Consider the following 14,227-nt stretch of genomic DNA (forward strand, 5'->3'; position numbering starts at 1 on the left):
TAGCAGTTGAATTAAATATACTACATCTTTATCTATGTCAGAATTTCTGAAATAAATCATTATATCAAAACCATTCAATAGTACAACCGGTCCAATTTTTTAAACAAAATTCTGTATGTCAACCCCAAAAAATATACTATAAATACAGGCAAAAAAACAAATGCAAAATGGTCTCCTTCTCCATTCCATAGAAATCACATTTATAGTCAATATACAGATTGAATCTTTCCATTGAATCTTTCCAAAACGTTTCACAGGATAAATTCTATGTAACAATTTAACAATTTCACCTTGTTACTGAAACAATATTTGTTAGCAATTTTCCATGCTTTCCCCCATTGTATATCACCATAGATATTTGACCAAAATAATCTTGCTGGGGGAATTGTAGTATCACAAACAATATTCTTAATCTGTTTATTACTACATTTATCTTTGATGTTAATATTGCCAATTAATATATTTTCATGTAAATCTATGTTACTTACATCAACCACAAAGGAATTTAAAAGAGATACAACCCCCTTGGAATCGCATCAAAAACAATTTCATATTATGTCGGGGTTATTGGAATTTTAAACTTATCAAGAAATTAGATATCTATCCTCATTCAGTAACTGACCAACCAAAATAATGTTATTCTCAAACCAGTTACGAAAATGTTTAAATCTTTGTTGTTCCATAAAAAGTATCTGTGAGGGGAAATGTGTGTTTATAGCTAACATCCAAGCTAACATTGCCTGCTTTTGGAATTTGGCCAACTTTACTGGGATTTTATCAACATCAAAATGACATTGAAGCAAAAATTCTAAACCACCAACCGAGTCAAATAAAGCCTTAGGGAAGACATTCCAAATGCTGTTCTGGTTCTTAACATACTTCAGAATCCAATTTATTTTAAAAGTATTATTTAGAGTTGTGAAATCTAAAACCTCAAGACCTTGTTCTTGGGTATTAGTAAGAATATATTTTTGTAGATCCTCCAAATAAAATTATAAAGAATCTTATCTAAGTCCTTTACAATTTTAGGGGATAATTCAAGTGATAACGTGACATAAACCGATCTGGATAACCCTTCAGCTTTGGACAATAAAACCCGACCATAACGAAATATCTCTCAGCAACCAGAGGTTCAATTTCTTCTTTATTTTCTCAATAATGGGGTTAAAGTTTAATTCAATCCTTTGTTTTTCATCCTTGCATATAATAGTTCCAAGATAAGTAACCGTATCTTTAATTGGGATACCATATACTTCCTGTAAAACACAATCCTTGAGTAGAAATAAGACTGACTTATTGATATTAATTTTCAAACAAGAAACTAAGGAAAAGTCTTCAATACAGTAAACTGCTTTAGAAACCTCGTTCCTGTTTCTTAAAAATATAGTGGTATCATCAGCCAGGTGACATAGTTTAAATTCATTTCCAAGTGCTGAAACACCTTGAAAATTCCCTTTCTTGATATGAAGAGCCATAATAAAAATAAAAATTGACTAATTGGGCAGCCCTGCCAAATGCCCCGGCCAGTATCAAATCTTTGAGATGTCTAATTTTACAGGGCTAGTACAACCACTATATAATGTTTGGACTGCTTTAAAAAAAAAGTCACCAAACCCCCAAAAAACGTATTGCTTTGAACATAAACTCATGTTCTACAGTGTTTAAAGCTTTATAAAAGTCAACAAACATAAGAAAACTATCATCAAGGATGAGGTCATTATAGTCAATCTTTGGTACTCCATGTAAACATAATCTTATCTCAGTTCTTATGTCTCCAAATATCTAGAACACCTAAAATTAGACATGTATTCCTTATCTCACAAACATAATTGCTATCCTTAGGAGGCCATCTATCTAGATTAACGCTGGTCCGACCAAGCTGACTCCACACTCCAAGACTGCTTCCATCACGTGGACTGGGACATGTTTCGTATTGCGTCAGATAACAATATTGACGAATACGCTGATTCGGTGTGCGAGTTCATTAGAACGTGCGTTGAAGATGTCGTTCCCATAGCAACGATTAAAACATTCCCTAACCAGAAACCGTGGATTGATGGCAGCATTCGTGTGGAACTGAAAGCGCAAACCACTGCTTTTAATCAGGGCAAGGTGTCTGGTAACATGACCGAATACAAACAGTGCAGCTATTCCCTCCGCAAGGCTATCAAACAAGCTAAGTGTCAGTACAGAGACAAAGTAGAATCTCAATTCAACGGCTCAGACACAAGAGGCATGTGGCAGGGTCTACAGTCAATCACGGACTACAGGAAGAAATCCAGCCCAGTCACAGACCAGGATGTCTTGCTCCCAGGCAGACTAAATAACTTTTTTGCCCGCTTTGAGGACAATACAGTGCCACTGACACGGCCTGCAACGAAAACATGCGGTCTCTCCTTCACTGCAGCCGAGGTGAGTAAGACATTTAAACGTGTTAACCCTCGCAAGGCTGCAGGCCCAGACGGCATCCCCAGCCGCGCCCTAAGAGCATGCGCAGACCAGCTGGCCGGTGTGTTTACGGACATATTCAATCAATCCCTATACCAGTCTGCTGTTCCCACATGCTTCAAGAGGGCCACCATTGTTCCTGTTCCCAAGAAAGCTAAGGTAACTGAGCATCATGAAGTGCTTGGAGAGACTAGTCAAGGACCATATCACCTCCACCCTACCTGACACCCTAGACCCACTCCAATTTGCTTACCGCCCAAATAGGTCCACAGACGATGCAATCTCAACCACACTGCACACTGCCCTAACCCATCTGGACAAGAGGAATACCTATGTGAGAATGCTGTTCATCGACTACAGCTCGGCATTCAACACCATAGTACCCTCCAAGCTCGTCATCAAGCTCGAGACCCTGGGTCTCGACCCCGCCCTGTGCAACTGGGTACTGGACTTCCTGACGGGCCGCCCCCAGGTGGTGAGGGTAGGCAACAACATCTCCTCCCCGCTGATCCTCAACACTGGGGCCCCACAAGGGTGCGTTCTGAGCCCTCTCCTGTACTCCCTGTTCACCCACGACTGCGTGGCCACGCACGCCTCCAACTCAATCATCAAGTTTGCGGACGACACAACAATGGTAGGCTTGATTACCAACAACGACGAGGGCCTACAGGGAGGAGGTGAGGGCCCTCGGAGTGTGGTGTCAGGAAAATAACCTCACACTCAACGTCAACAAAACTAAGGAGATGATTGTGGACTTCAGGAAACAGCAGAGGGAACACCCCCCTATCCACATCGATGGAACAGTAGTGGAGAGGGTAGCAAGTTTTAAGTTCCTCGGCATACACATCACAGACAAACTGAATTGGTCCACTCACACAGACAGCATCGTGAAGAAGGCGCAGCAGCGCCTCTTCAACCTCAGGAGGCTGAAGAAATTCAGCTTGTCACCAAAAGCACTCACAAACTTCTACAGATGCACAATCGAGAGCATCCTGGCGGGCTGTATCACCACCTGGTACGGCAACTGCTCCGCCCTCAACCGTAAGGCTCTCCAGAGGGTAGTGAGGTCTGCACAACGCATCATCGGGGGCAAACTACCTGCCCTCCAGGACACCTACACCACCCGATGTTACAGGAAGGCCATAAAGATCATCAAGGACATCAACCACCCGAGCCACTGCCTGTTCACCCCGCTATCATCCTGAAGGCGAGGTCAGTACAGGTGCATCAAAGCTGGGACCGAGAGACTGAAAAACAGCTTCTATCTCAAGGCCATCAGACTGTTAAACAGCCACCACTAACATTGAGTGGCTGCTGCCAACACACTGACAATGACACTGACTCAACTCCAGCCACTTTAATAATGGGAATTGATGGGAAATGATGTAAATATATCACTAGCCACTTTAAACAATGCTACCTTATATAATGTTACTTACCCTACATTATTCATCTCATATGCATACGTATATACTGTACTCTATATCATCGACTGCATCCTTATGTAATACATGTATCACTAGCCACTTTAACTATGCCACTTTGTTTACATACTCATCTCATATGTATATACTGTACTCGATATCATCTACTGTATCTTGCCTATGCTGCTCTGTACCATCACTCATTCATATATCCTTATGTACATATTCTTTATCCCCTTACACTGTGTATAAGACAGTAGTTTTGGAATTGTTAGTTAGATTACTTGTTGGTTATTACTGCATTGTCGGAACTAGAAGCACAAGCATTTCGCTACACTCGCATTAACATCTGCTAACCATGTGTATGTGACAAATAAAATTTGATTTGATTTGAGATGATCATGTAATACCATTATTAAAATCTCCACCCCATATTACTTTGGCCAATGGAAATTTAGACATAATTTTACTTATTTTCCTCTCAAAGTCTCTAAATAAAATACAGTTACTTGACTTGTTATTGGAAGCATAAGTATTTACAACAATGAATTGAATGTGATTGACATCTACCAATAGTATAATCCATCTCCCTGTATTATCTGCTTCATGACTCAATATATGACCCTTAAAGTTGCCTTTTAAAATAGTGCCACATGCTGACCGATTTAGTACCAAATGAAAACCAAATATCATTCCCCCATTGACACTTCCAAAACGCAGTATCTGTGGAACACACATGAGTTTCTTGAATGAAATAAAAGTCGGCACTCTTACACGTACAATATAAAAATAAAGATTTCCTTTTCAAATTATTACGGATTCCCCTGGCATTAATAGAAAAAACAGAAATTTACTATCACAGTGACTATATGAAGAATATTAAACTACATTCACATGAATCGGGTTCTCACAAAAAGAAAGGTTCTTACTAGTTCCAAATAAAAACAGTCCTTTGCAAGACGCAAGTGGTTGACCTAAATCATATATACAGTGGGGCAAAAAAGTATTTAGTCAGCCACCAATTGTGCAAGTTCTCCCACTTAAAAAGATGAGAGAGGCCTGTAATTTTCATCATAGGTACACTTCAACTATGACAGACAAAATTAGGAAAATAAATCCAGAAAATCACATTGTAGGATTTTTTATGAACTTATTATCTTCAATGCCCTTGCTAATGGAAGGAGGTTTTCACTCAAAATCTCACGATACATGGCCCCATTCATTCTTTCCTTTACACGAATCAGTCATCCTGGTCCCTTTGCAGAAAAACAGCCCCAAAGCATGATGTTTCCACCCCCATGCTTCACAACAACCCTCATCAAATATGTATCCACCAATCCAAATAGAGGCAACGACAGTATATAAATACTCTTTGTTGCAATCCTTCAGTCCTGTCCTGTGCTGCGTTCAGTACATTTTTATGTTCTGGAACGTTCAGTTGAACGTAAATGGTACTGTACTGAACAACCAGTTGGTTGGGGAACACTGTCAGCATGGCCACTGACCAAGCGATTGTTTGTGGTGTGCTGCTGCAGGAGTTTTTACGAACCGATAGAGACATAATGGGTCAATTCAACTTTACAAATTAATAATATGATTGATAATACAGCCACTTCTCTTAGTTGTTCAAAGTCAGACAAAGTGTCCAAATCGAGTGGAAAGATCTGTGGAAAATGTTGTTCCAATGTATTCAGATGAATAATTACGTTTACATTTCAGAATGACACGTCTAACCTTTCAGGTGGAATACTTTATTTACTTTACTTTCACTACTTGTAATAATGAAAAGTATGATTACATGTGACTCGTTTCAGGAAACTAGGCATATGTCGCACATCACTACTTCACAGGAGCACCATTTGGACTGAAACTTTTTTTAAATCAAAATGCGTTTTTGGGCAGAAATGCCTTCTGGGACATGTGAACTTTCATGTGCCTTAATAACAAACTTGAATTACGACCTTAGTTGGTTTAGCCATGGAAAAAGTCAGCAACCTTCCCATTAGCCATGATTGGCTGAGATAATAAGTGGGCTGGACTTTCCGAGAGTTCTGATTGGTCTGCCATGTAGCACGCTTCTGTCTATAATGAGCTGGCATTTTTTGTGGCACCTGACCACACAACTGAAAAGTAGTCAAGGTGCGACAAAACTAGGGCCTGTAGGACCTGCCTTGTTGATAGTGTTGTTAAGAAGGCAGAGCATCGCTTTATTATAGACAGACTTCTCCCCATCTGAGCTACTACTGCATCAATATGTTTTGACCATGACAGTTTACAATCTAGGGTTACTCCAAGCAGTTTATTCATCTCAGCTTGCTCAATTTCCACATTATTCATTACAATATTTAGTTGAGGTTTAGGGTTTAGTGAGTGTTTTGTTCCAAATACAATGCTTTTAGTTTTAGAAATATTTAGAGCTACCCTTTTCCTTGCCACCCACTTTGGAACTAACTGCAGCTCTTTGTTGAGTGCAGTCGCTGTAGTAGCTGACGTGTATTGTGTTGAGTCATCCGCATACATAGACACTCTGGCTTTACTCAAGTCAGTGGTATGTCGTTATTAAAACATTTAAAAAGCAAAGAGCCTAAACAGTACCTTGGGGAATTCCTGATTCTACCTGGTTTATATTTGAGAGGCTTCCATTAACTAACACCCTTTGTGTTCTGTTAGACAAGTAACACTTTATCCACATCATAGCAGGGGGTGTAAAGCCAAGTTTTTCCAGCAGCAGACTATGATCAATAATGTCAAAAACTGCTCTGAAGTGTAACAAGACAGTTGCAGTCACCAACGCTCTGGATAATATAAAAACAGCCTAACCAGCTCTGCTAGGATGAATGAAATGGTCAGAGTGAGCTGTTCTCTCATTTGTGTCTGGGAGTAGCTTGAAAGCTAGCCAACGTAAGTCAGTTAGCTTGAGTTTTTGACTGCTGTTGTTAAGTCAGAACACTCGGATCAACCCTACTTTTCGTCCAGAGCGTCTGTAACGGGTTTCTTCTTCCTTCTCTGATCAGGAGTAGGAGAGATCGGACCAATGTGCAGCGTCGTATGTGTCCATTTTAGTTAATTAACCTGAACACTAAAAAATACAAAATAACAAAATGAATGATACAAACGAAAACTGAAACAGTCCTGAAATGTGAAACAAACATTACAACAGGAAACAAACACCCACAACTCAAAAGTTAAACCAAGCTACCTAAGTATGATTCTCAATCAGGGACAACGATTGACAGCTGCCTCTGATTGAGAACCATACCAGGCCGAACACAGCAATCCCAAATCATAGAAAAACGAACATAGACCACCCACCCAACTCACGCCCTGACCATACTAAAACAAAGACATAATAAAAGAACTAAGGTCAGAACGTGACAGCGTCCTGTGTGCTCCGAGAGCGAAATGCTCTGAATTTACTAATGGGCAATATGACAACACCCAGAGCACACTCTGGCACTCCAGATTTAATTTATGAACACACTCATTGTATAAACCAGCCTTTAGTCTTGAAATCTTTGGTTGTTTAGTACATTCAAAAGTGAGGTTACAAGTTTATCAACTTACAAAGCAGAATTACTTTCCCGTTGTTCCTCAACTATAGTGTATGATATACCATTTTGTGGGTCTGAGTCTCTACTTTTTTCAAATGTCGAAAACACAATTTCAAATGTTGCTACGTAGGACCGAATCGAGCAGGCGGAAGCAGCGAAGGAGGGACAGCTACGACACAGGGGTTCGCGGCCACGACTTAGGCCCAAGAAGCAGCCTCAAAAAAGTTTTGGGGTGGCACACGGGGTGGTCTGCGACGCTGAGGGGTGAGTCAGAGACCATGGTGGAAGTGTTGGATAGATTGAGAGAGAGTGAACGGAGGGGTGAGATAGAGACCTTCGAGGAGTGGTTGGCGAAATGTGAAGAGAGTGAAGCGGAAGAGCTGTTGGTTTGGCTGGAGAGGCAAGACAGTTGCCCTGAGGAGCGTGTTAGCCGCCCGATGTCACCTGTGCCAGCTCTCCCCACTCACTTTGAGGAGAGTGTCATCGTTCCGGTACAATGTGTGCCGGTTCTTTGCACCGTGTCTCCAGTGCGCCTCCACAGCCCGGTACGTTCTGTGCCAACTCCCCACTCTTGCCGTGCGAAGGTTGTCATCTGTCCAGGATACGTTGCGCCAGCTTTACGCTCCAGACCTCCAGTGCGCCTCCACGGCCCAGTACGTCCTGTGCTGGTTCTACGCACCGTGTCTCCAGTGCGCCTCCATATACCGGTACATCCTGTGCCAGCTCCCCGCACTTGCCGTGCAAAGGTTGTCATCTGTCCAGGATACTTTGTGGCAGCTCTAAACTCCAGACCTCCAGTGCATCTCCCCAGCCCGGTACGTCCTGTGCCGGCTCCACTCTCCAGGCCTCCTGTGCGTCTCCCCAGCCCAGTACATCCTGTGCAGGTTCCACGCACCCGGCCTCCAGTGCGTCTCCCCAGCCTGGTACACCCTGTGCCAGCTCCACTCACCAGGCCTCCAGCGATGGTTCACAGTCCGGAGCCTCCAGTAATGATCCATGGCCCGGAGCCTCCAGTGATGATTCAAGGCCCGGACCCTCCAATGATGATCCATGGTCCGGAGCCTCCTGCGAGGGTTCCCAGTCAAGAGCCTCCAGTGAGGGTTCCTAGTCCAGAGACTCCTTGTGAAGGTTCCCGTTCCTGAGCCTCTTGCAAGGGTTCCTAGTTTCTTGCAAGGGTTCCTCTGGCGACGATTCACGGTCCAGTTCCTCCGGCGACGATCCACAGTCCGGATCCTCCAGCGACGATCTCCGGGCCGGAGCTTCCGGCAACGATCAACGGCCCGGGTTCCTCTGGGGACAATACATCGTCCGGAGTCCCCGGCGATGATCCACGGTCCGGTTCCTCCGGCGACGATCCATGGGCCGGAGCTTCTGGCGACGATCCCCGCACCAGAGTTGCCACCGAAGCGGGCGGATCCGCGAGCGGAGCGGGTCGACATCCCGCACAGGAGCCACCACCGAGGCCAGATGCCCACCCGGACCCTCCCCTATAGAGTCAGGTTTTGCGGCCGGAGTCCGCACCTTTTTGGGGGGGGGGGGGGGGGGGGGGGGCTGTCACGCCCTGACCTTAGACATCCTTTATTCTCTATTTCGGTTAGGTCGGGGTGTGACTAGGGTGGGCATTCTAGTTTCTTTGTTTCTAGGTTGGCTTGGTATGGTTCCCAATCAGAGGCAGCCTTCTATCGTTGTCTCTGATTGGGGATCATATTTAGGCAGCTTTTCCCACCTGTTTGTTGTGGGATCTTGTTTGTGTATAGTTGTCTTGAGCACTGCATAGCTTCACGTTCGTTTTGTTCTTTATTGTTTTTTGCCGGTCCACGTAATAAAGATGATGAACCCAAACCACACTGCATTTTGGTCCGATTCTTACAACAATGCTCGTGACACATACACACTTAATACATGAGAGAAGGTCCCTAGCGGACTAACACAACAAATGGCGGCTTGTTACACAACAAAATGAAGGGGGCAAGAGAGAGGAAAAGACACTTATCGTTGATTCATTTTTTAAACTATTCTCAGAGTAATCATATACTTTGCACATGAACCAACGCCCGTTTGGGAAATCATGAATGTATTTACGTGACGTTATGCCTTCATTCGCCATTTCTCTGTCGGAACCAGCCCTCCTTAGGAAGGTTGTTGGCCTTTCAGTGGCATGCTTGTATGGCTCTAATTGTCCGAGAGGGGTCTCCCCTTTCCCATCTTCTACTATTGTTCACTATGGAAGATGCTCCTTGGAAAGGCTAGCCAGCCGTGTCGACGGATCCCATTGGTGATGAGCATAGTAGGATACAGTGATTTTATTAGAGTAGTAGGATGTTCCCACTTAAATGCGCTTTTCTAGATATTTGATTTTGAACAGCTAATCAGCCATACCAGTGATTGTCTGAGAGGTGAGCTTCTCGCCTCTTCCTTGTGTTGATATTCAAAGTTCAAAGCTCTCTGGACGTGAGCTGCAGCTCTACATGCCTCTCTGGTCTGGGAGAATAGCTTATTTTCTTCACCTCGTGTTGAGGTTCAAAGTTCCAACCATTTCGAACCATGTTTTCTGGTCTAATGTTCATTTCTGTTACCAATTTCCTTTTATGCATTCTCTTGAAATGGTGGATCCCTCAGTCTGACCTCACTTGGGGCATGGCTATTACTATGCACAGTTTATAGGAGAGATTCTCTTATGGCTCCTAAAATCCCATTCCTATCTTAACAAAAATAATTTCATATTGATCATATTTAAAATACAACATTAAGGATGGAATCTTGACAGATAAAGGGATATACTTTCCAAGTTACAGTATTTAATTGCTAACCGTTTTAATGACATCACAAAATAAAAACATATATGACATTAATTTTCTACAGAGCCATCTCTGACCATTCCCCACATTCTTATGTTAGAAATATTGGTCAAGTATTCACTTTTTGAACGTGTTAGGGTTTCGACGAGAAAAGCCTGTTAACCTTTTGAGTGTAGGGGGCAGTATTTTGATGTTTAGATGAAAAACGTATCCAAATGAAACTGCCTATTTCTCAGGCCCAGAATCTAGAATATGCATATAATTGTCAGATTAGGATAGAAAACACTCTAAAGTTTCCAAAACTGTCAAAATATTGTCTGTGAGTATAACTGTCACGTTCTGACCTTAGTTCCTTTGTTTTGTATTTTGTTTTAGTATGGTCAGGGCGTGAGTTGGGTGGGTTGTCTATGTTAGTTTGTCTATGATTTTCTATTTCTGTGTTTGGCCTGATATGGTTCTCAATCAGAGGCAGCTGTCAATCGTTGTCCCTGATTGAGAAAAATATTTAGGTAGCCTGTTTTCCATTGTGTTTTGTGGGTGGTTAATTTCTGTTTAGTGTTGTGTTGCAACTTACAGGACTGTTCGTTGGTTGTTTATTGTTTTGTTTTCAGTGTTCATTAACAGCTTACAGACAGTAGCCAATTAAGGTCACAGTTATGAAAACTTAGGACACTAAAGAGGACTTTCTACTGACTCTGAAAAACACCAAAAGAAAGATGCCCAGGGTCCCTGATCATCTGCGTGCTGCAAGGAGGATTGAGGAATGCAGATGTGGCCAGGGTAATAAATTGCAATGTCCGTACTGTGAGACGCCTAAGACAGAGCTACAGGGAGACAGGACGGACAGCTGATTGTCCTCGCAGTGGCAGACCACGTGTAGCAACACCTGCACAGCATCGGTACATCCGAACATCACACCTTCGGGACAGGTACAGGATGGCAACAACAACTGCCTGAGTTACACCAGGAATGTACAATCCCTCCATCAGTGCTCAGACTATCCACAATAGGCTGAGAGAGGGCTTGTAGGCCTGTTGTAAGGCAGGTCCTCACCAGACATCACCGGCAACAACATCGCCTATGGGCACAAATCCACCGTCGCTGGACCAGACAGGACTGGTAAAAAGTGCTCTTCTCTGACGAGTCACGGTTTTGTCTCACATGGGGTGATGGTCGGATTTGCGTTTATCGTCGAAGAATTGAGCGTTACACCGAGGGCTGCACTCTGGAGCGGGATCGATTTGGAGTTGTATGGTCCGTCATGGTCTGGGGCGATGTTTCACAGCATCACCGGACTGAGCTTGTTGTCATTGCATGCAAACTCAACGCTGTGCGTTACAGGGAAGACATCGTCCTCCCTCATATGGTACCCTTCCTGCAGGCTCATCCTGACATGACCCTCCAGCAAGACAATGCCACCAGCCATACTGCTCGTTCTGTGTGTGATTTCCTGCAAGACAGGAATGTCAGTGTTCTACCATGGCCAGCAAAGAGCCCGGATCTCAATCCCATTGAGGACATCTGGGCCCTGTTGGATGGAGGGTGAGAGCTAGGGCCATTCCCCCCAGAAATGTCCGGGAACTTCCTTCGTGGAAGAGTGGGGTAACATCTCACAGCAAGAACTGGCAAATCTGGTGCAGTCCATGAGGAGGAGATGCATTGCAGTACTTAATGCAGCTGGTGGCCACACCAGATACGGACTTACTTTTGATTTTGACCCCCCGCTCCCCCCTTTGTTCAGGGACAAATTATGATATTTAGTCACATGTCTGTGGAACTTGTTTAGTTTATGTCTCAGTTGTTGATTCTTGTTATGTTCATACAAATATTTACACATGTTAAGTTTGCTGAAAATAAACGCAGTTGACAGTGAGAGGACGTTTTTTAATATATTTTAAACATCACATATAAATAGCTGGGGATATATAAATAGATGCGATTTGGGAGCTGAGTGTGTGTGACCCACTAAAGATAATGAGAAACACAGCCTGTTGAGTGAAGGTAAACATTAAACAAATCTGAGTTTTGATAAGAAACAGTCCTCCAGTAGGTCGTGAAGATAGAATGTTTCCATGAGTTAATCTGCAATGCTGTCATCCATTATACCTTTAACTATTGAACTTTGAATGGCCATTGCATGCTAAACTTACAGTAAGAGGCTTGATAACTGTTGAATTTCAGCTTTTTTTATCCTGAAAATGTTATCCAGGCTTCACAGCTGATGTCGTTTTCAATGTCCAATACCCAACACATAATATACCACACATAATATACCAAACCCATGCCTTGTTTAGTCCTTATGATGCATCTATCTACTGTAATATTCTAAGTCCCTGGTAACTGCCTAACACCAATGAGAACTGGAGCAGCTATTTCATGCAGAACACAACCATTGAGCATGTGAATATACTGTACAGCTTTATATTTTCAATGCATTCTCCAGTTTTTTGTGTATGTGATGAGTCCATACACACTCACATAACATACTGCAACATAACTCCACTGCTCTCTCTTCTGAGGCCCGTTTGGTATTAGAAGCTGATGGTGGATCACGTGTATGTCAGAATGACTGTGATCTTTGCAGTTGTCTCTCTTGGCAACTTTAAGATGAATGCACTAAGTCGATCTCAATAAGAGCATCTGCTAAATGACTAAAATGCAATGTCAAAATGTGTATGGTTCCTGGTAGTTTACCCATCTGGGTAACACTTTTACAATAAGGTTCCATTTGTAAAAGGGTTATAATTACATTAATGGTTATATCGCATTGGTCAAGAGTGCCGTCACTTGTGAATGTTTGCCAAATGGTCAGCCAATATTTACCTCCACTTATTAACCATTTATAAATGCACTTACAAATGTTTATCATATCAACCCTTATGCATCCTCATTTTCTAGTTGTACAGTGGAACAATAGTTATTTTCCCACCTTTTTTTCTCTAAATTTTTGTCCCAGGAACTGAAGAGGTTGGTTTTCATGTGTCTTGACCAACCTTTGCCCTGATGCCCAGGCCAAATTTACATTCAGGACATTATTCAATCATCATCATTACCGCTTACCAGATTATATCAACACATACTTACCACTTCTCTGTGATAGCCTAAGTATGGTGAACACTGGTGTGAAATGGTAACCCTAATACCTTCGGTTGGTGAAACAGTGGAGAAATCCTCTCACAACGTTAAATGTTTTGATCTTCATACCCACCATTCATTGACTAAACATGTTTAACAAAGTGTTGAATCTTCACTCATGTATGTGGTGATGAGTACCCAGCAGTGATGAGTACCAAATGTCTAAGCTCTGAGAGAACTCTCAAATCATGTCGAAATTATTTCCCCACATGTATAACTGCTAAAAGTATATCCTATTTTAAAGTGACAGACCTATACACATAACTGAGTTATCAACATTTATAACTGCTAAAATGATACCTTCAAAGGTGCAATATACAGAAATCACTGCCATTTCCTGGTTGCAAAAATTCTAATAGTTTGCCTAATTTCAGTTAATGTGGCAAAACAAGCAGTCATTGTTTAGAGAATCATTGTACCATCTAAACCACTGTGAAATATGCTTCCCATAACCAAAAATATTGTATTTTCAACTGTTTGAAGCTGGTGTACAAAAAGAAACTTAAGAATGGGAAGCATAGAAGTATGGGTGGCAGGTAGCCTGGTGGTTAGAGCGTTGGGCCTGCAACTGAAGGTTGCAGGTCGAATCCCCGAGCTGACAAAGTAAAAATCTGTCTTTCTGCCATTGAACAAGGCAGTTAACTCACTGTTCCTAGGCTGTCATTGAAAATAAGAACGTGTTGTTAACTGACTTGCCTAGTTAAATAAAGGTTAAATAAAAAAAAATGCACACATAGAACATATCTACCACTTCTTAGATTTGCTTTCAATGACAGATCTTTAACCTTTAAAGTCAAAACCTATTGACCATTTATTAACGAGTTAAGCCTACCAATATTTATAACTTTAAAAAATATAGCTTAAAAGTGGA

Source organism: Oncorhynchus kisutch, linkage group LG17, assembly GCF_002021735.2.
Source record: "Oncorhynchus kisutch isolate 150728-3 linkage group LG17, Okis_V2, whole genome shotgun sequence".
NCBI classification, from domain to species: domain Eukaryota; kingdom Metazoa; phylum Chordata; class Actinopteri; order Salmoniformes; family Salmonidae; genus Oncorhynchus; species Oncorhynchus kisutch.